Genomic DNA, 24,169 nt, shown 5'->3' with positions numbered 1-24,169 from the left:
GTCAAAAAATATTGATATAAAGATCAGAAGCATTGAAATTATTTATACCAAGTATAAAATTTTCATAAAAAATATTACTAAAAACGTAATAATTTTTCTTTATAGTTCCCTTACTTTTTTGTTTGGTATGGAAACCTGGACCCTAGACCTATGTAGAAGGCTTTCAAATACGAATAGTATAAACGCATCCTCAACATATTACTCTTTTTTAACTCGTTACCAGAGAAAATATAAACATTAAAACAAATATAAAAGAATTTAAAAGCCACCTTAAAAAGTATTCTGAACACTTGAACTGAATCATATCAAATTTAAACCAATATAATAACACCCCCCATAAACACAAGCCCTGCTTATTTATGGGGTACATCAAATACACGGGTTTTACAACAAGAGGTGTCATTTCGATATCCAATCGTAAAATATCAATGGTTTCGTTGCTTGTGTGGAACGTAGCGCCGTCTTGTTGAAATTAAACGTTGTTCAGATCAATACCATCCAATTCCGGCTATAAAAAATAATTAATCATCTCTCGATAGCGCAATCCATTCACCGTAACTGTTGCTCCAGCCTCATTTTCGAAAAAGTAAGGTCCAATGACTCCGCCGGACCATAAACCGCACCAAACAGTCACACGTTGAGGATAGAGAAGCTTTACGACAATAACTCTTGGGTTTTTCCGAGCCCCAGTTCCTAAATTCTCAAAATTTTATTCAGTTTTACTATATTTTCTGGCTTTCCTGTAAATGAATTTTTTAAGACCTTTTTAAATCCAAATTATTATATTTTTGACATATAATGACTAAGTGACTAATTAACGAAACGACAAGCTAGGATAATACGAAAATACATTATCTCTTTGCCAAGCGAATAAAAAATAATTCAGAACGCTAGGAGCATTTTATGTTGCGAAATACCATAAAATCGTGGCCAGTGCGGTGAGCAACTAGCAAATCCACGGTTGATTTCTTGGCACACTAGAGTTCAAAAACTTGACTGATAGAATTCCATCTCAAGTAAGAGAGGGCACCAGAATAAGAAGGATGAGAAATAGTGCAATTTAGTACAAAATAACACCGGCACTGATTATAACTAATTTGAAATAATGACATTATTAATTGGCGGAAGCACATTGCTTTTTGGTGAATAAGTTAGCGAAGCAAACCGAAATACGTTAAAACTTATCTAAACTCACGCAAAACATCTGTTAGTCAGTTTAATAACATAATATGTTGATCTCATGATAATGGAAGCAGCCCCTCGGCTTTTGTGACAAAGTTGTAAAGTTTCTACACACGGCCGTGAACAGGTTTGTAGGCTGTCTCACTGGAACTGTCACTGTTTCATTGTCACTCCGCCCTGCAAACAATGCGGTCGGCTTTGTCATAACCGAACCCGGGTGTTCTTGCCACTTGTGCAAATAAAGTTTACAAATTAGCAGCATCTTTCATTTAAATACCAGCGCAGCCTATCTGTTATTTTAATCAACCCCGGAAAAACCCTTCACGCAATTTTAAAATAAATAAAGATATATTTTATGGCGAGTGGTGGAAAGGGACAAAAGCCACTTCTAAAAAGTTATAATACCTACCAAAAGAGAGTTATAATACCTACCTTGACAAAAGAACGGTGAATTGTATAAAACGTTGACATGAGAGAGAAAACTTTAAATGTGAACATATACAAGGAGACCGTGACACATTTTTGCATTTCTGAGATATTTCTACGTAATATACCTATTATATAACGTTTTTCACCACAGTAAAATAAAATGACAGGGAAGATTTATCAGAACAAATAATTTTTTATTATTAAATGATTTTTAATTTTTAACGTGATTTTTATTTTTAGATAAACATTATAAATTTTAACAGAAATTTACGACACTTAACTTTTTTGATAAAAGTAATACATTTTAAATTTGAATATTTAAGGTGTGTTAGTTAAAATATATTATTTTCCGATTTCGCTAAAAATGTAGGGATAAATAATCTTACATTTTAATAATAAGGAAAACGATTAAGCCTTAGAAATAAAGAAACCCCTTGATAATAATGAGTCCATTATCAACAAAAATATTATCTTTCAGTCCCATCTTAGACATGTTATTTTTCAACTTTCGTTCTATCTTCTCTCCTAATCCCGAGTCACGCCCACACCCCCACTCCAACACTTTGTAATATATTAAGTTCACCCATTGTTTTGTAATGTCAATTTAGTATATTTTGCCCTGAGGAAGGAACGGTTGTTCCGAAACCGATCGGCGTATGATTCCTACAGACGGTAGACAAAAACCGCGGCGCGGCTTCCCAGTGTGAAATAACACGCACCACTTTTTGGAAAATGTCGTTCGTTAAGCAAAATAACTGCATTATTAATCAATGAAGGTGAACTAACTAAGCTCTTAGAAATAAAAGAAATCGTATAAACGATCCATAGACTTAATTAATTCATGCAAGACGCGATCAATTGATTCCGTTCTTGGAGAAACACTTTTTTTTAATGATTAGTGTCAAAAAATACATTCGGACTGCCAATGTTTAAAGTTATTATTTCAATTGTCAAGTAATTATTTTTTTTAACTTGTACGCAGACGTCTGACGTTTAGGAAAGTCAATAAATATACAGATGCGTTAGTGTTTCCAGCATATATGTATAGCATTTTCAATATCGCTCTGGTTATCAAACAGCGCAACCGTGCTCGGGAAATCTATATGATATGAAAAATAGCTTGGTGGTCTTAACATACCCAATAATTGTAATAGCAAAAAAAACACGAAATAAAGAGAAAAAAAATTAATGGTAAATACCGCGGCGCAAGAGACTGCAGAAAAATCAAAATTAAATTTTCTTTGTCAAATTGTTCGCTTCTTGACACATTCATTCTCCCAGTTGGCGCACGACCACCTGTCTTTACTTTTAAAAATGTTCGAGCGCTACTTCCCAAACACAAAAGACACACCAACTGGTAAGGAATGGATCCACAACCCATTTATCAACAAAACAGGTCAATGTAGCATCCCTGCGAAAGAAGAATATCAAATGCTGAAGATTGCAAATGACGGCAGCCTTAAAACTACGTTCGAGACAACAACTCTGCCGGTGTTCTGGATTTAAGTCATGGCGAAATACCCTGAGACTGCCACCACAGCACTTAAATCCCTATTTCCATTTCCGACATCCTATCTGTGTGAAGCGGGCTTTTATGCAGTGACAACAACCAAAATAAAACAACGGAATAAACTGAACATAATCAATACACTTCGGGTGTCATTATATCCCATTACCCCCAGATGGAACCATCTCATTGCAAAGAAACAAGCTCAGGGTTCTCATTGATTTAGCGTTCTGATAAGAGTTAAAATGTTAAATCTCTGTATATTAATTTTTTGGTGTAAAAGTATTTTATTTTGAAGGCATGTTAAGCACGTCTCAATTAAAATTATTAAATCAAAACAATCAACTTGTCTCCCACCCGCCCCTGCGGGCCGCAGTAAAATTATCAAACGTTAGGGACTGCTGTCATAAGGTATTTTCAGGCCTTCACACAATATATTATACACAAACAAGACTACCTAATTGAGAAGTCAGGCAAAGATTTATGGAATATTGGTAGAGATCGATGGCACAATAAGCGGTATCGAAACCTACCTAGCTATCCAGAAATTTTCAAAAGAGGACGTTGGAAGAAGAAAACCACTGACTTTACTTAAGTCACATAATTCCAAATGTATATATAAATTGTAAATACCTTTGTTCGGGATTCCAACTGTGCCATACAGGTACCATACAGTACCATACAGTACCATACCGTGCCATACAGGTGAAGGTCCGCCCGTGGGATGAGCAAACATTATCTTCTGCACCCCGGATTACATTTACAGGTTCTACGGTCACCTCAGGGTTGATCACCTCCCTCCACTTGTATCTTTACAATAATCCAAGGGGCGATAACCCAAGAAAACGTGCGTCACGACACACACAGGGTGGGTCGTTGTATAATATATATCGTTAAAGGGTCGTTTTAATTATAAAGCCTCGAAGTTTCCGAGAACTCGGAGATATAAAGAATTTACAGCGAGCTACTTACTTTGCATAACAGACGTGTCTACGCAAAAACGTTCCTATACACCTACATTATGTGAGATGTGTTTATAATAACATTGTTGAGGTCGTCGATAATACCTGGCTTATTATTATAGAGCAACTTTTAATAATATATCACCATAAAGCCACAAAATGTCTGAAAACCGTGTATGTAGTACTATTTAAATATTATTATTATATCGTGGGATATCAAAGGATTCACATTAGTGGGACGCAAAAATACAAAATCTCCAAATCAACAAGATTAAAAACAAACATGTATTTTATATTAGAATTGAGCTAGCTCTACAATAGGGTTTCTACATAAATATTTATTATATTTTCTGAAGTTGTTAGTTTTAGTTTTTCTTTAATTCTGTTGCCATTTTTATTAGTCTTAGTTCATGTATGAACTTTTTACAAGTTTTAGATCCTAATACCCCAAAAGCGCAATATCCGAACTTTTGTAGTATCTTGAATGCATTTGCTTTCCTTCAACTTTATTATAGCTTCTGACGTTGCTGATATAAGAGATGACTATCTTAAGTTATTGGTTCCATGATTACACAGTTGGGATAAGAAACGTGATAACGATCTTGTAAACTTCGTCATACGCTGAGCTAACATCATCCTCTGGTAAATGATAGAAACACGAAGGTAAAAAAACAACAAATTTCGAGTGTATAATTAAACCGTAATCAAGTTAGGTTGATACCGTGGTAAAATATTTGTGTACCTGAGAAGTTTACGAATGCTACTCCAAAACACGAAATGTTCAGGAAAGCCGAAAACTCATGTGTTTTAAGCAAATCTCTAGTTGTTTCTGCAAATATTTTCATGTACAAACATTTTAATTGAAAGAAATATGTATTTTTCAATTATCAATCAAAATATTTGTGGATATAACGAGAGATTTGCTTAGACAAAATATTTTTGGATATAACGAGAGATTTTCTTAGAACAAAATATTTGTGGAAATAACGAAAGATTTGCTTAAAACAAAACACTTGTGGATATAACGAGAGATTTGTTTAAAACAAAATATTTGTGGATAGAACGAGAGATTTGCTTAAACAAAATATTTGTGGATATAACGAAATATTTGCTTAAAACAAAATATTTGTGGATTTTACGAGAGTTTTTTGTTTAACACAAAATATTTGTAAATATAACGAGAGATTTGCTTAAAACAAAATATTTGTGGAGATAACGAGGGATTTGCTTAAAACTCCTAGGTTTTGTATATTCAAGTTACATGCGTATGCTTCTCGAGTACAGATTTCATTTCTTTTGTTGGCATCGAATAAGAAAACATCGACAATTTTACACAGCTCCTGAAGCAGTGCGTGCAATTCTTCGTGTACTGACTTTTAACCTTAGATATCTTGCCGCACGCGGGAGCAACAATTAGAACCGTGTGCACTTCAGCGACTGGGACCGGAAGGAAGAGAATTTTTCTCATATGGGAACAAAATACTGATTATTTCCTGATAAAGATCTTCAAAATATTAAAATTAAAGCTAAGTAGCATACTGGAAAAAACTAAAAAAGTTTTCATAGGCAAAGGAGATAAAACAGAAATATCGTCGTATAAAAATTGTCGACAAATATAAATTAGTTTATCGTAAAGTAGTTTTTTAAGCCTGGTCATACGACAACACGTTGAATTAAGCACGACTTTGGAGTAAAATTAATCATTGCCGTGAATAATAAAAGCTTCCGTTAAAACGACTCGAAGCTTTTTGTCCTTTACAATTTGAATTTTACTTTAAGAAAGTTAAAAGTGTCCTTGGGTTAGGTGAAAAGACGAAAGCGAAAAAAAAATATCGTTCCCCCGTAGAATAGAAGTCTAGGTCAAAAAAAAGTCTTCGATAGTGATATGAATATTCTGATTATGTTAAAAGTGGCCTCGAGGTTAGGTTAAAAGACAAAAGCGACAACAAATATCGTTCCTCCATGGAAGAGAAGCCTAGGTCAAAAAGAAGTCTTCGATTTAGATACAAATATTCTGATTATATAAGAAAAATTAAATTAGATATATGAGGTCTGTTTAAAGAATATCCAACGTGTTTTCAGGAGAAATAAATGATGCACAGAAAAAGCTATATATGAAGATAATAACAGCGTCAGGAAAGAAAAAGCTTGTGTACGTTTTATATTCTCCCTTATTTCACGTCATCTTAAAAGAATATTTAACATTTTAGATAAATTCTAAAATGCTTTGGTAAATAACGAAACAATTGTCTCTATCAAATAAATCGTCATAAGGAATCTTACACCAACCTGCTAAACATGTCAAGTGAATCTTTCGGAGGTCGCCGAAGAAAGGGTGAGTGTGTTCCGTGTGTTAGGGAGGCCTAACGTGTGGTGTGGGTAACGTCTATGTATATGGGGTAATCTTTCAAATAGCTTCACACCAAGTGGAATAATGTATGTGAGTTCCGCCAGTGTTGCGTGGATCCATGCATAGCAGACGTTTTTACTTTCTGTACCAGGACACAGAGCAGACATGATCAACTAAGGCGATGAATGCGATTATACGGGAGTTATTGCGCGCGTACGAATATTTGTAGTATTCGATGTGTGCTTGTGGAGTAAATTTGAATACACATAAAGGAAATTAACATATTAAGGAAAGGCTCTTATTTCATGACACATACAAAAGCGGTTACAAGACGAAACGTAGCGAACATTCGTGTATGTTTATTTATAAACAGTTAATTCAAATGCTAATTACCAGTATTTAAAAATACAAGTAAAATTCTTTTTTTAAATTTATGTATAGAATTTTAAATTTCGTTATATAATATTAATACATATGTAACAATGAAAAAGGTTTAAAGAAACTGGACTAAAACATTTTACAAGCACAACACGAGCAATGGTGACTTATCGGGATTGGGAATATTTGGTATCACAATTATTAATAAATGTAGCCAATTCTAAACTTTATTTTGTTATCCTGTAAAATTGTGTTCAACGGCGCATAAATAACTTATTGCTATAATAGTACCGACATATTAACTTTAAAAGCCTTCATGAAAGTTCAAAGATAAATAACGTTTAAGAAACCTTCTAAAAATTCAAAAACTTTTTCGAAATCCAACATAATTTGGTATGTTTTGGTATCAGTTTTTTTTAATATTGTAGACAATATACGACGTTGCGAATTCAAAGACTTGGAAAATCCATTTTCAAATTAAGGCTTATATTGATATTGGCACACAAATATAAATATATACATTAGGCATCACTGTGTTCATTTTAATCAGCAGAAAGCAGTCGAAGAAGCAAAAACGTTCTGATGCGGCGCGCGACGTCGTGAAATATCCACATCTTTTTACATCAGGAGCTATGGAGCTTAAAAATATACATGTAAGAATTAAAAAAATAATAAAAAAAGATTATTGAATTAGAAGGTATCTACCGATGCGACGTGTAAAAAATGAAAGAAAAAGAACTAAATACAGATTATCAGCGCTTCATCAAAGCTCTCTCCGACCCAAATTCGGGACAGAGCCATTGTGTTTTTTGCAACAGAATGTTTTCTTAAACTAGTTTATTTTTAGGAATTTTCCGTTCCATGTCAAATGCCTCTTTAGCATATGGATCCGCGGTGGATTCCGCAATTCGCGTTATTTGCTTTGGATTTCACGGCAAATAAACGAGGCTTTAGCCGCCGCGCGTGCCATCGATGCAGAGAAAAAAACGGCCGGAAGACACCGAAGTTATATTATTATTATATTAGGCGAAAGGAAAATATTTCTATACAAAGTGCCAGTGAGCCCCATAGGCTAAGTTGCTTCCGAAGCCCGTATAACAGCCTAATTTAATTTTATGGAACCTCTTAAATCTTGAATTTCATCATGCGTGTAAATACTAATAAGCAGGGCAGAAACCTGATTGTAAGGAAAGCCCGAGTGATAAATTACAATATTTATAGCCCGTGCTGAACTTTGTTTGTCTCATTAATCATTACGATCATCGATATATTAGTTGGTCGATGATGACTATACGTTTTCGTAAAAGAGGTTGATAGGAATAACGATTTTTAAAAGGTTATGATTTCTACCATAACTAACGATTTTTCAATACCAAAATAGATAGTTCAGAAAATAATAGTTTAGAAAATAGTGAAAACAGTCAACAAATCAAGTCATCATAGTTTTAGATGTTTTGTGAAGTGTCCTTAATGACATAGAAATAAGTTGTTAAAAGGTTTTATACTAGAATTACAAATGTTATTTTTTATAACTAAATAAAAACATACAAAAAAGGAGAAACCCTACCCCCTCCGTGAACCCGAACACACTTGCTAAGCCACCAAACGGAGCGAACCACTTGAGGGACTCATGGCAGTGGTGTTGGTACAATGAAGGGTCCCGGGACGGTGATACCCATACCCACCTCTCAAATTGATTAAAGAATTATTGGAAAAACAACATAATTATTTTACTGACGCTCGTGCGCTTACAATAGACATTTATAATTTCATTGCAATGATCGGTTAAAACAAAATTTAAATATTTACTGCAACAGTATTAAACCAATTAGAATAAAATTATTTAGTCACAGTCAATTCAACAAAAAAACCAACAATCATTACGAATGATTGCAATTTTTTGAAATAGACAATGTTGAAGGAAGGTTAAACTTTAAAATGGAATTTACGTACGTACATTAACTTTGGTTTCAACAAATAATAAATACTTATGGTTGTCCTAGTACGACTGTAGATGGCATTAAGATTTTAAAACATTTATTGTCTTTTACTGTCAAAGAAATCAAGAAAAGCAGACAATGGATATCGTAGACAATAGGAGGAAACACGCTACGATTCCATCGAAGGATGGAGAAGTAGGTTACCTACCTGCCTTATAAACGATTCAACATTATACATTCTTCTAACGGATTTCTTTAAAACTAATCATTTTAGAAACAACGACAAACTATCATTTTCAATTTGAAACGTTCCTTTTTTAGGAAAAACATTTAAAAATAAGTTACATGTTTTTTTTTATTGTGATTTTTCAAATGAAGTATATAACTTACTATAATCAGTAAAATATTTCATTTTCATTAAATTATTAATAATTCTAAATTGGAAATGTGCATTTTTTTGTACAATTTTTATGCAAATCTCATGATTTTTCAATTTTACTAATGGGTAAATTTCTGATCGTCCCTCCGCGATCTAATATTTTATTAATACTTCCAGCTTCACAAAACCTATAATTATAATATTCGTGACTATTCATGGGTCTGCGATAGTAAAAGTTATTTTATTTCGCCTACGATGTAAGTAATATTCTTGTTATTTTCAGTACACATAATGAATTCATGTCGCCGTTTTTAAAATAGTTGATGTTGTAATGGCTATAATTGCTTTCCAAACAGTTGATAGTGGTTTGATTCTCAGCGGTGAAATTCTTTTTTTTTATTTATACTTTTATTTTTTTTTTTAAATTGACTATTTTTAAATTTTATACCCAGTGATTTTTCGCGGCTCTGCCCAGAAAATAAAACGCTTCTAAAACAAAATTATTATTCAGATAAGATTTTAAATTGTAAAAAATGGAAAAATAAAGATAGGTACACGTATTCCAAAAAGTTGTAAAAACTTTTTGTATGTGAATACCGCACGATTTTTTTCCTAGTCCCAACTGCTTCCGACTGTTTGGTGCCAGTGGAACAATGGCAGCACCTAAATTGGGGAATATTGTGAGGTTGAAGGGAGTAGGGAATGACAGGAGATGAAGGTTGGGAAGTACTTGTGTCACTCAGATAAGGTAACCAAATACGATTAAAGCCATTTCAAATTGCAAATGGAAAAAAAAATCCAATAAAAAAAAATACAAAGCCAATTTCATTATTCTCACCATGTTTTTTACTCAAATACGAATAATCCGAAAGAAATGTGTGTTATTTTGTAATATCCTGTCGTGTTTTTAAATAAATACTCGCAAAGCGAATGTTTAAAAATCGTCAACTTCATCGGGGTCCAAGTTTGCTCAGTGGATTAAAAGTCCTGAATGTCCAGTTAATGTACGAGCTTCATCGGAGTCTAAATATGTTCAGTGATTTAAAAGTCCTGAATATACAGTAAATGTACGAGCTCATCGGATTCCAAGTAAGTTCAGTGATTTAAAAGTCCTGAATATCCAGCAAATGTACGAGCCCATCGGAGTCCAAGAATGTTCAGTGATTTAAAAGTCTTGAATATCCAGCAAATGTACGAGCCCATCGGAGTCCAAGAATGTTCAGTGATTTAAAAGTCCTGAATATCCAGTAAATGTACGAGCTCATCGGAGTCCAAGTATGTTCAGTGATTTAAAAGTCCTGAATATCCAGTAAATGTAAGAGCTCATCGGAGTCCAAGTATGTTCAGTGATTTAAAAGTCCTGAATATCCAGTAAATGTACGAGCTCATCGGAGTCCAAGTATGTTCAGTGATTTAAAAGTCCTGAATATCCAGTAAATGTACGAGCTCATCGGAGTCCAAGTATGTTCAGTGATTTAAAAGTCCTGAATATCCAGTAAATGTACGAGCTCATCGGAGTCCAAGTATGTTCAGTGATTTAAAAGTCCTGAATATCCAGTAAATGTACGAGAATCATCGGAGTCAAGACAAAATCCAAAACTGTATTTATTTAAATAAGGAAATCCACGACTAAAGTCTATCTGGTATTTTGTATCATTTTATACAAAGATATTATTTGTGACAAGCTGTACCCTGTCACGTCTTGCTGTGGCTGAATATCTCTGTGTAGATAGAGAAACAATGGCGCGTTTTGATTTTAGGTTCAAAAGACGGCGTTAACTTAAAAAAAACATTTTTTACCTATCACAGGTGACATCAATATAATATTGGTAAATAAGAACACAAACGTATTTGAATGTAAAATTGTGTCAACATTTCAAAGCACTCAGTGAAGAATTTTTTTATAAATTTAATTTAGATTAAATTTGATAATATTATTATTAAGTTCTGCAAGTGTTTTAGTTTTTTATTATTGTGACAGCTGTTTCGGCTTACAAGGCCATTTTCAAACTGTGGTTAGTCCACATTGAGACGACGTATTCAATGAGACGACGGACTCAATGTGGACTAACCACAGTTTGAAAATGGCCTTGTAAGCCGAAACAGCTGTCATAATAATAAAAAACTAAAACACTTACAGAACTTAATAATAATATTATCAAATTTAATCTAAATTAAATTTATAAAAAAATTAAATGGAGTAAATAAATATATACTCAGTGAAGAACTTTGAGAGATTTAAGATTTTAAACAAACGAACATTTACATTTTTATTTATACAGAATACAGATTTTTATAAAAAAATGTATGTCTTAAAATCACAAATAAAATTATTTGCATAACAACAATTTCTAGTCACACCCAACAGTGATGGGGCAATCAATTGATCAAAAATATTTCGTTTTATTTTATGTATTATTTTAAGGTATCTATCTAACGGAATGTTTATTTTATTAAAAAATTAATAATTGTAATAGTAAAAATATTTAAAATATTCAAAATGCAATCCATTTCTTCCTTTTCATTTGGGGTTATCTTCTCTAAAGTAGTATAAATAGGTAAAGCGAGCACTCACTTACCCAATGGTAATTGGAGACATCAGTTGAATCTCTCTGTAGTGAATCGACTCTCATTTACCTAAAACAAAATAAATATAAGTTAATACTTCATATTTCCACGAAAGACATTTGGCACAATAAATATACAGTGTGAAAACAAAGACATTATTTTAGGTTTCCAAAAAACTAAAGGAATGCGGAATTGAGGACAGCTCGCAATATCATTGTTCACAGAACATAATATTCAGAACTGACAATCAACACAAATGCTAAGTAGCTTTTGTCGCTTCTTAAAATTATTTATAATTCTAAGTTATTTTAAAATTTATTGAATTACGTGACTCCTTTGTAAAAAGAATTTGAGATTCTATGCAACCAAACACTCGTTTAATCATTTGTAAAATAACAAACATCTTACCTAGATAACATAATAATTTTAAAACACAAACGATTATTATCAAAAGTAGTTCAAGAATGAGTTACCGACATAACGACATTTATAGTTCTACCAATCATGCTTTACGCAGGATGACAAATCGTTTTTGATTTGAGCAAAAAAATTGACTTGTTAAAAATACATTCATTCCGTACGTGGCTTGTACCAAATAACATAATATAATTCCATTCTCAAATAAAGAGCAGCATTCGGGTCACAGTGGTGCGCAAAAAATGTTATTATAATTCGTTAAAAAGTTTTAAAGTTGGATTATATTATTTTTTGCGCACCACTGTAACCCGAATGCTGCCCTTTACTTGAAAATGGAATTATATTATGTTATTTGATACAAGCCACGTACGGAATGAATGTATTTTTAACAAGTTAATTTTTAAAAATACATTCATTCCGTACGTGGCTTGTACCAAATAACATAATATAATTCCATTTTCAAATAAAGGGCAGCATTCAGGTTACAGTCGTGCGCAAAAAATGTAATTATAATTCGTAAAAAAGTTTTAAAGTTGGATCATATTATTTTTCATACCATAAAGCTTTATTATCTCAATACGTTTACACTATACACAACAGGGTTAGAATTAAATTAATTATTTAAACAGTTCATTCAAACTTTACGTTTACCAAACATCACGAATGAACGATGAAACATTATAAATTGTACGGAAATGATTTTGCACGCAATATTGTATACTTTCGCCATAATTATTTAACTGTGGTAAATGTACATTTAATTGATTCAAATATGTTTTGATAGTTTTGCTGAATTCGAGGTATCCCGATATTAACAATGGTGGATTCTACGAATGTAGACATAAGAATTATTTATTGTTGTCTAAACTAAACTATCCTAACCCTAACTAGTGTGACCATTGATTTCCAATCTTAACTGTTGTGAAGTTGTTTCAGTTCTTATTTAGAGTATTATTAAACATAACATATATTTTATGTTTCGAACATTCCTACAGTAGCATCGCTTATAGACATAAAAACGGATTACAGTGTTATAAAATCCTGTCAGCTAGAGGCAACACCTTATAAGCTGACCGTAAAAAAGAAGATTTTAAATAACTCACTTTAAGTTTAACCACTACAGTTTGAAGTAAAAAAAACTTCAATAATTTGTAATCCGATCAAATCATTGGTTTTCAATTAATGCCCATCAAAGAATTCCTAATTGAACGAGTATTGTCAATTAATGCCCATCACAGAATTCCTAGTTAAACGAGTATTGTCAATTAATGTCCATAACAGAATTCCTAATTGAACGAGTATTGTCAATTAATGCCCATAACAGAATTCCTAATTTAATGAGTCTTATCAATTAATACCCATCAATAATTCCTAATTGAACGAATCTTGTCAATTAATGTCCATCACAGAATTCCTAATTGAACGAGTATTATCAATAAATGCCCATAACAGAATTCCTAATTGAACGAGTCTTATCAATTAATACCCATCACATAATTCCTAATTGAACGAGTCTTGTCAATTAATGTCCATCACAGAATTCCTAATTGAACGAGTATTGTCAATTAATGCCCATAACAGAATTCCTAATTTAATGAGTCTTATCAATTAATACCCATCAATAATTCCTAATTGAACGAATCTTGTCAATTAATGTCCATCACAGAATTCCTAATTGAACGAGTATTATCAATAAATGCCCATAACAGAATTCCTAATTGAACGAGTCTTATCAATTAATACCCATCACATAATTCCTAATTGAACGAGTCTTTCCTATTAATGGCCATCGCATAATTCTTAATTGAACGAGTCTTGTCGGAAAAAACCGTTGTTAAAATGATCACGCAATTAACAAAAGGTTAACGGGTTTGAATGTGAATCAAACCACATTCAAACCCGTAACCTTCTGGTACAAACTCAAATACTTAAAGTATATATAACATTACGCTACGAAAATCGACATAGTACCCAAACCATACTGATATCCATCCTTAAAACATCCAAACGATGATTTCAGTGGAAAACTCGTATACCACGTAACGTGGTATCAAGTCATTTAATTTAAATAACGCTACAGATGGACAACCACAATCAACTACAGTTGATTAACGTGTTACATACCTTCAGTTATACACGGAACAGAACTTTCCTACCTAATTCCTAGATGGCGTGTCGCTGCGTGATGATAATTATATTCCTGTTAAATACGTCACTTTGATGGAATACTAGCGATTGAGCCATACGCGTATGAAATAATGTAGAACAGTAGTTGAACACCTAGAGAATAATAATTAGTATGATTAAAATAACTCGAACTTGATACCATGACAGTTTCTTGGTAGTTTATTTTCCGCATCAAATTAGTTTTAAGAAATTTAGGGATTTACGCCGTTTTTAAAGCGTTAATAACAAGATGATATATCACCATTCTCTTTGCACTGGTGCAACCGATTTCCGAAGCTCCTCTCTACAGGTTGCAACGTGACTATCGGAATTGGTATATTTCTTGCCTTATTATGTCTTTATGCAAACAAGGTAAATAGAGACATCCTGGAGACAGACGACATAATTAGGTTATAATTATGTGTTATTAAATTCTCAAAACAACATAGATTATAATATGTTATATAATCAGCATTAGTTTTTTTCAAGAAGGTCATGGCTCTTCAATTATAGAAAAAAAACCTGGGCGTTTTATACATCGATTACAGCGTGCCGACAAAACTAACGAACTAGTGTTTATTTACCTCAAAAAATCCTACAATAATATTTTTTTTTAAACATTAAAATGTTTCATTGATTAAACATAATTCCGTTCGTGTTGACTGGGCTTTGATTCTTAATTCAAGGTGTATGCTTTTTACTTATGTATGCTGTTAACAGAGTTTAATCAACCAAACATCACTCCCACTTTGCTGCTTACAGAGTTTAAGCAACCAAACATATTATTTACTTACCATCAATCCAACTATGCTGTTTACAGAGTTTAAGCAACCAAACATCACTCCTAATGTGCTGTTTACTGAGTTTAAACAACCAAACATGTTTTACTCCACAAATAGTAATGGTTATTTTAGTATTTATATACATACACAAATTAGCGTTTTGTACCTATATACAGGGTGTCCGGAAACTCGTAGTACAAGCGGGAAACTGGTGAATCTACATCACATTTGGAGTCGATTTTGTAGTATATTTTTTTTTTATTTGAGCTTTCGTTATCGAGTAAATCGAGTTTGAAGTTGATTTTTTTTTTTTTTTTTTTTTAATCAAATTCTTATAAATTATTACTGAAGATCAAAGTACCCAACTAATTAAAACTATTTGAAAGTAAAACAAATGAAGAAACTCGGATTTGAAGCATTATTTTGAAATCACCTTTCATTTAACCCTGTGTAATCATAAAATATTTCTGCTCTGCAGGGTTAAAACATCTGTTATTCAACCCTAAACACCAGAAAAAACTTTAACCCTAAAATAGCCGAAAAATTTTTTTTTTTGTTTTTTTTTTTTTTTTTTTGAAAATGCTCAAATCAAAAAACTTTATGTTTTTTCGGGTTCCCCATGTGGTGTAGATTCTCCAGTTTCCCGCTTGTACTACGAGTTTCCGGACACCGTGTATAAATATTAAAATGTGTTAATTGAAGCATAATAATTGTTTACCCGTAAGAAGAGAATGAACCGCAACATAACTCAGACTTGGCACAAACTGCTTGCTTTATTCACATTCACACATCATTTCACACATACTCTTCTGTTATTCTGATTCTCGACGTGACCCCACTCAAGTATTTGATAGTGAATTTCAGTCTACGATTCAAAGGCAAGTCTTCATCTATGGAAGCTTTCAGGCTTTGTGTGAAAAAAATTAAATTGGTTCACAAATTTGAAAAATAATAACAAGGAAAAACGGTTTTAAATTTACAAAGAACTCAAAGTGCCATCGAAGGTAATACCAATAAAAAGTGTGCTTCGTGGGGGAGCTTTTTTCAAAAGCTCGTTTGGTGCACAAGGTCCAACGCCCAATGGACGGCTTTTAAAAAAATGGTGTGTGTAAGTCATATTACTAAAAATAACACCTCAGCGGCACGCACCACGTGCCACGCATAAGCACCTCGCATTCCCCGCGCTCGGTGAAGGGTGAAATTAATATGGAAATGTGCGAACAAAAGGCAAATTGGTTACGTAAATATTTGTTTATTTACGTTTATATTTACTTACTGACCGGGTTTATTACATTTATGACTTGGCTTTTCACACCCTCTTTTTAATTAAAAGGCGCAAATAAATTAAGAATAATTTGAATAAGAACTCACTTTGATGAGTAAATAATGTAACGCCACACAGAATCTTTACAGATATACAATTATTCTAACGGAACAAAACAGGTGGGATGGTTTTCTAATAATTAAATACTATTCACAACAGCAGTCACTAATTAGTAAAGATTAATGAATGACTTAGCTAAAAAAAGTTGTTAAGATTTATAACAATTTGTAACTTTATTTTATTATTTGAAAGATAAATCTAGAACAAATACCTAAAATCCAAGAATACAATTGTTGTTGCATTGCGCCCTTATGTAATTGAACACCCCAATAACGTGAAGCTTTTCTTATGAATAACTATGCAATTTTTCTTAAATTGGGCAGAGACATTCATCTAAATTTTCCCGTATTCCGAATGTCTACCGATTTATTACCGAAAACGTATTATATACAAATCCAAAATTAAAGAAACAAATAATTCACAAAGTATCGTCCGAAAGATATTTAAAACACATTTAAGGTATGAAAAAAATTGCAGTGTCAAGTTTGACATTAAATTCCTAAATGACAAATTTCGTCGATAGATTTTTGCTCCATTTTAAACGAATATTTATTTAAATATTCTCACAATTTTCGCTTAATCATTATCGTGCTTCTTTTAATATTAGCGGGTTCCCTCTAATATTTACATTTACGTATCTCCCTTTGAAATCATCTTCTTCGTTTTGAACGCTTACTACAGAGCCTCAAAAACTAATTTAAATGTTTGAATACAGCTAAAATTAATTTTGCGGTCTTCTTAATCAAGTTAGTTGGCAAAGGGGTTTTTAACTGTTATTATTATAAATAAAATTGGAGATATCAGCTTTTGGGAACATGGAGAAGTACTTTCATGAAGAAGGTCATCTTTGATATCAGCTTTCAGGAACATAAACATAATCTTCAGGAAGTTGGTCATTCTAGGTTTCGGCTTTCCACAGGAATATAGTAGCTACGCAAAAAGAACAAAGCAAGCGCGTCATTCTGTTTTCCAAATTAAATCAACTCATAGAAAGATATTCGAGTTAGTATTTTTATTGAATTCCGCAAGCGCTGAATGTGCCCTTTTTTATATCACGTCAGGTTAATTGAATGAAAAGTTGACGCTGGCGGCTTTAAGTTGGGCGGTTTGTAAATGAGTTAGGGGCAGAAGTTAGCCGGAATATTGCCGTGTTGACAAACCGGGGTCTCCGTGCTAGTGACGTCGGGGAGTCTTAAGAACCACAACACGCAGTAAGAGCAAACTCAGCGAACCTACCTTTGTAGTGCGGTCAAATTCAAACACATGGGTATCCCTACCTACATATTATGGGCCGCCCTTATGCCATGATGATACAATAATTATGCCTAGTAAATAGTGTATCTTATTTAGCGTGTGAGCAGAAAGCTGAATCCAGAACCATCTCCACAAATCTTACTGCGGAATTTTACAAATTTAGCGAGCTTAGGTTTGTGTAAGTATCAAAAATGTATGGTGACAAAAATAATATCGGCAGGATCATACAGTGTGGACAGAAGGGGAGGGGGGGCATTTAAACTGCTAATGCACGGAAAGCTTGTTTAACTATTTATTGCAGATTGTAAATAAATGTTATTAAAAAATTGCGCGCCGGATCTCACGATTTTATAAGAGACCCTGAACATCGAAGTGAGTAAGTAATCTTGACTACAAAGCAGAAAATGTTTGCTCTCCGTGAGTGTACAGTGAGCACATTTATTTATTTATTTATTTATTGATACATTACTCTACAGTACTTTACATTTCAATTCAGCAACGTTGGCCTCACTGGGTTGTTCACCCGTGCTGAGGCCCCCATTTTAAAATATACGAGTTTATACATTTAAACAAAAAACAACATTAAAATAAAGATAAATTTACATCAAAAATAAAGATTAGAAATCAAAATCCAATTCTCACACCAAAATAAAAACATTAGAAGAGAATGGAAATCGGCATTTACAATGTGCTTGTGCGTGCCGCTTGCCTTATACATTTTTTGTGTTGCGTGTATATGTTTTATTCTGTTATGTTATAGAATTTTGGAAATATTGTCTTTTTTGTTCTTTAATTCATTTTTTTTATTTTGTGTTTGAATTTATTTTTATATTCCTCAATTTTTGTTTCAAGTGGAAGACTGTTGAATGCTTTGATTGTGTGGTATTTATGGTGTCTTTGTCCAAAGGTAGTGTTTACCGTCGGAGTTTTTATGTTTTTTTTATACGCTTTTCTGACCGGTCTATTAGTGATATTTTGTGTTTGTTGGGGATTGTTTTTTTGGTCGAAAATGTAGTTTAGTAGAGTTTTAACATATAATTGGCGTACACTGAAAGAAATGTTTAGGTACGATTTACCAAATTTTCAGTAATTATCTACTAAACAGTTTAGTTGCTGTGGTGACTGCCGAACTTTTAGCTACTGTTTGCTAAACAGCAGTTTATTTATGACAGCTTAACGATTCAGATATTCTAGCTAAACTAATCGGTTGAGACAGCTTTCTGTGTTTAGTTGTGTTACCTAAACTGTATTTATGACAGCTTAACGATTAAGATATTCTAGCTAAACTAATCGGTTGAGACAGCTTTGTGTTTAGTTGTGTTACCTAAACTGTATTTATGACAGCTTAACAATTCAGATATTCTAGCTAAACTAATCGGTTGAGACAGCTTTGTGTTTAGTTGTGTTACCTAAACTGTATTTATGACAGCTTAACGATTCAGGTATTCTAGCTAAACTAATCGGCTGAGACAGCTTTGTGTTTAGTTGTGTTACCTAAACTAAAAATTATATACCTAAACCATTTTGTAGTGTTCGGTTAGAAAAACTGAACTGTTTAGATGTAGTAACCTTATTATTTAGTTAATATTACAAAATGGTTAGGTTGATTAACTAAACTTCGGTTGGAATAGCCCTACCGATATAGGTGTTTTAGCTCTCTACTGCTAGCTAGCTTTAGGTACTGTAGCTTAGCTTTTTGGTTAGATTATCTAAATTAAATAGGAAGTGCAGCTTTGCAGTTTAGCTGAAAACAATACAGGGTGTAAATGTTACCACCATCAACTCGAAGGATTATACCCATAATTCAGAATCATGGGTTAAATACTTTGAGTTGCAGGTAGTTTATTACAACCCTTTTGAGAGATGAAACCTAAATAAATAAATATTATGTTTTGTAAGACTAGAAAGTACTTATTAAAAACCTCATTCATATAAAAGTTATTTTGTTAAGAATCGTCTCTCAAAATATTGTTTCCAGCTACCAGCAAAGCCTCAAAAAAGAAAACACGTTTGATCATACACACATTTATATTATCATTTTTTATTATAATTTTTTTTTAAATATAGTAAAAGATGTTTGTGTCCTGATTTGGCAAATTCTTTTAGGCGCTGCCTGTATGTGTCTAGTAATTTACCTTTAGCAGCAATTTTTTGGGTAGGCCCAAAACACACATATGGGGTGAAATATACAGCTGCGCTTTCTTTATTAAAGACTTTGGTGATTTGAAAAGCAAATTCATAAAATCTCTTGCTTGTAAGGGATCTATCTGGATTACCCTGCAATTCCTTACTTATAATAGTACTGCACAGTCTGGCAGAATTGTCCAACAGACCCTTTGACTCAAACTGCATTAAAAGTGCTTGCCGTTCATTGATTGATAGGAGATGATTGCGTAAGTCCTGGAAAACAAAATTAAATTGCATATTGATTACATAACTAATAACCACTTCTATAATCATCATAATATCAGTCACAGGATGGCTTTTCTACGCTGCCACTACTAAAATACATATATCGGAATGTATAAAACAATTAACCTAAGTTACTTAGGTATCTGAAACTTACTAAAATTATTTAACTTACATTCGAAATTTGCTCTTCAAAAGCTTCTTGCGTTATTCTTTGTGATTTGTTTTTATTTTCCAACAAGGAAATGTCATTTACAAGGAAGTCATCGTGTTGATAATATATGGGCGTTGTTTGTTTGGAAGTTGAAGGTATATCTTCAATCTGAAACAAAAAGCGGGTATGTACACAAAGAGGAAAGAAAGGGTGAAGAGGTCAAGCTTTGTTTTTATCCCTTTGGAATTGCTTGACCCCCCCGGCAGTCGATTTATTCATTAATTACAGGAATTATTATTTTAAATACTATTATTTTTGTATCAAAATCGCGTCCGGTACAACTATTTCCAAATGGTTAGCCAAAAAAGGCCTAGGTAAACAATATGTCATCATTACTGCTTTTAAAAACTTACACTTATGACAGGTGGATTAATAACATCCTTGAGCGCATTAATGTGTGCTGTAGGCAGTGCCCGGTGCCCTACAGTCGGAATCAATTCTTTAATATCATCTTGAGATATTATCAGGAGTGGCTTGAGTCTGAAATAAAGAAAAAAAACGACGAGATAATACAAAAAATTTCAAAACAAGAAAATAAAAATTTATTTTTCAAAGGAATGAAAATTATTCATTAAAAAAATGTATATTTATACAACAGCAGATACCGAACACCCTGTATCATGAATCAAGCGGAGATAAAATAGTTTTAATAATGAAATTATTTCATTTATATGAAAATTTCAAATGTAAACATTAACAATGGGTGGTAAGCCCAGTATTTAAAAAAAAATATCCCTCCCAAAAAAAAAACAACAGAATTCAATGTTCAAAATGTTATGTCCGAATTAATAATTTGCAATACACATTTATTAAAATATAATATATACGATTTCAAAGCTAGTTTGGTTGGTTCTAGTTTCTGGCTAGGGTAAAATTGTAACTTAGAAAATACTACAGTTTCAAACAACATTCGTTCAATACAAAATAATACTGGCGGAAACAAACAAAGAAATAAAGGCGCCCTTGAGTTGATTTTGCACAAAAACGGCGCTATACAAGTGATCCAATTATTATTTTTTTTTTATATACCACTCTCTGTAACTTGTGTCATGACTCCTGACACAATCTTGGTTGTAGCGTCAACACGCACTCTTCAAACTAGGTACATAATAAATACAAATCTTCTAAATCTATTGCGTAGGTACTTGAGTCATGGAATAATGAAGGTGCCAGTTTCTAAATCAAATAGAATGGATATTATCATAATATATAATATCATAGTTCCATGATCTAAATTCCAAATCAATAAAAAAATGAAAAAAGAAAACTCACCTTTAAATGTTTCTATGTAAGCCTCCAGATTCCAAGAAATTAAATAATCCTCCACGGTTTTGTCTGCCATTATCACTAGGAACTAGGAACAGCGGTTAACATAAATTCAATTCAATTCAAAAATAAATTCGCAACGCGCGCAACGAACGTCAATTCACGTATGGTGCGAACTGTGGCGATCTGATAACTGCGTCGTAAATGAACACCTGCGCGATAAACAGATCTACCAAAGTTCGGGAGATTTTAACTAAAGTTTTGTTGCACTTTGCCTAAGTTTGTGCAAAGCAACTAATTGTTATGTAAAAATACCAAATTTAGATATTCCAACCTCAGTTTTGCTATATGAACAAAACATTTAACCAAACTAGATGTTTAGTTAAATTTAGCTAAATACTTTGGGAAGTAACACATAAACTTAAGTTACTAAAGTGAAATAGGTTTAGTAAATTACTTTAGCTTGATTAACCAAACCGATTATTTTGTTTAGGTAAGTATGCTTTTAGTGTGCTATTATTAAAGTTTAGTTGTATTAGCTCAAGCACATTTTACTAAACAACGACGGTATCTGCACATAAAGTATTTTAGGTAAAGTAGCTGAACTTTAGGCGATGGTTACACAACTTCAATTAGCTTAACACTTTAGCTAACTCATTTTTTTCAGTGTATATCAAGTATGTCACAGCTTTTAAATATTTGGTCTGTGTCGGTTAGTTTATGTTTTTTGAGTATTACCTTTAATATCGTTTTCTGTGCGATTTCTATTTGAGCGGTAGCTGCGTTTGTTGCTCCTCCCCAAGCAATTATTCCATATTCTATTATTGATTGGCATAGTGCATAATATATTGTTTTCAATTGTTTTATTTTATATATGTTTCTTATATTTAGGAAAATGTGTATTATTCTGAGGAGTCTATTTGTGATTTGTTTGATGTGATGTGTCCATCAAAGATTATGGTCAATTACGATTCCTAGATACTTTATTTGTTCTGTTTTTTCTAGAGGGGGGCAATCGCAGATGTTGGTGTTTATGCATTCGTGTATTTTTATGGTGTTTGTATTGTTTTTTGGCTGTCCTGTGTTGGTTACGCTGTACGTTGTGAATTTTGTTTTCGATATGTTTAGTGTGAGTGTATTTGAGTCCAACCATTTTTCACTTGCGTGATTCCTAGATTCGCTATGTTATAAATTGTTATGGATTTTAGTAGGCCGTTAACGAATGCATTGATACGTATCCCGAAGAACTTTAAGTAAAATACATAAGATAAAAGTAGATGGATTAACGTGTTTTCCGAGATTATTTTGAATTTACTAACACTTCATCAGGAAGCGGAGTGCAATTCCCGTTTTCAACAGGATTACCAATAAATTCAAGAGATTTTTTAATAAATCAGCATTACTCATTTTTCTCCGTGTGATGTCAAGAAATGATCAGTCTTTCATCGTCAATAGAATAGCTGCCAGTATTGTCAGTGAAAAATGTGGAGAGAAGAGGAAAGTCAGAAAATACCTGGCTAAGAAATTTTGGTCAGCATTCTAGCAATTTTATTTCATGAAGCATTTCCTGGAAATAGTATTTTTATTGAGATTGCTTGAAATTCTGCAAAGTTTTAGTTCGTCAGCTGCTTATATATACACAACTTTATTAAATGCTAATAACGATTCGATTAATACGACACGAAAGGCGGATGAGGTTTTAGTATGTACACCTAGGTGTGGGCACATATATATATATATATATATAAAGAAGAAGATCTGTGGTTGACGGACGGGCGGCCTTTGTTTGTGTATACAAATCTACAGTTCTATTCCGAGATTGATGAAATTTTGTCACACTTCAATTTTTAACTTCAAAAAAAATAAGTTTGTTGTCAGGATTTTTCAAAAATATTATGTTAAAATTCGAGGTTTAACAATGCCGCAAAATAATTCATTGAACCAGAAATGCGGAATTCATTTCCATTTCGTTGTGATGGTATCTCAGCGGTGCGAATTTTCCGCCCTATTATTCAGGTCGCATCCGGTGAAAAGTCACCGAAGATGACCCAAAAGTGCGATACACTTCCAACGCAAGATGCCATCCCAAACGGGAACCAGTAAACATTGGAATTCTAAAATTTTCCGTGAAGTCAAAAGATTACAGTGGCAAATGCGAATATAAATTGCGTAAAGACCTGTGCTCACGTGACCTACTGGAAATATAACGTCGAGGATTCTTCAACGACTAGAGTACTTTGAATAGAATACGTTTGTATTTAAAATACCTTAATACATAGAAGCATTACGCATTTTTTTAAATTAGTTTCTTACGCAAAGTTTTTACATGATGTAAGTAATGTAAATATAAGGCAAATATTATAAGAATAATGCAACAGTTTTCACAGCCCTCCTCATTGGGGTTTCCAGTTCTGAGGCGGCCTGTAGTTTTTTTTTAACATATATTTGAATGAATGAATGAACGCAAATCTTGGAAGCGGAAATCAACTTCCAACATCCGGTAGAGATGAAGCTCGGCAAATTGACTCGTTGTCAATTACAATCCATTCTTGCATATGAAATGGTGGCAATCACGTACACAC

The 24,169-nt window shown here is 32.9% G+C and overlaps 2 long non-coding RNA genes across 2 annotated transcripts in view; both read right to left on the bottom strand.

Annotated features, from left to right (window-relative positions):
- Positions 1 to 24,169, bottom strand: part of LOC149425845 (uncharacterized) — a 423,516-nt gene that overhangs the window by 59,938 nt on the left and 339,409 nt on the right. The gene's annotated exons all lie outside the window — the stretch shown is intronic.
- On the bottom strand, positions 19,961 to 22,217 carry LOC149425849 (uncharacterized). The gene is made up of 4 exons (XR_016304248.1): positions 21,594 to 22,217; positions 20,675 to 20,801; positions 20,283 to 20,429; positions 19,961 to 20,098 (listed from the first exon to the last, which is right to left on the bottom strand). It is a non-coding gene; the product is annotated as an uncharacterized LOC149425849 (long non-coding RNA).

The sequence above is a fragment of the Hesperophylax consimilis genome, chromosome 2 (assembly GCF_061612785.1).
Source record: "Hesperophylax consimilis isolate HC1 chromosome 2, BYU_Hcon_1.0, whole genome shotgun sequence".
Classification (NCBI taxonomy): Eukaryota; Metazoa; Arthropoda; class Insecta; order Trichoptera; family Limnephilidae; genus Hesperophylax; species Hesperophylax consimilis.
The sequence above is the reverse complement of the archived record's forward strand: the minus strand, read 5'-3'. Positions and strand labels throughout refer to the sequence as shown.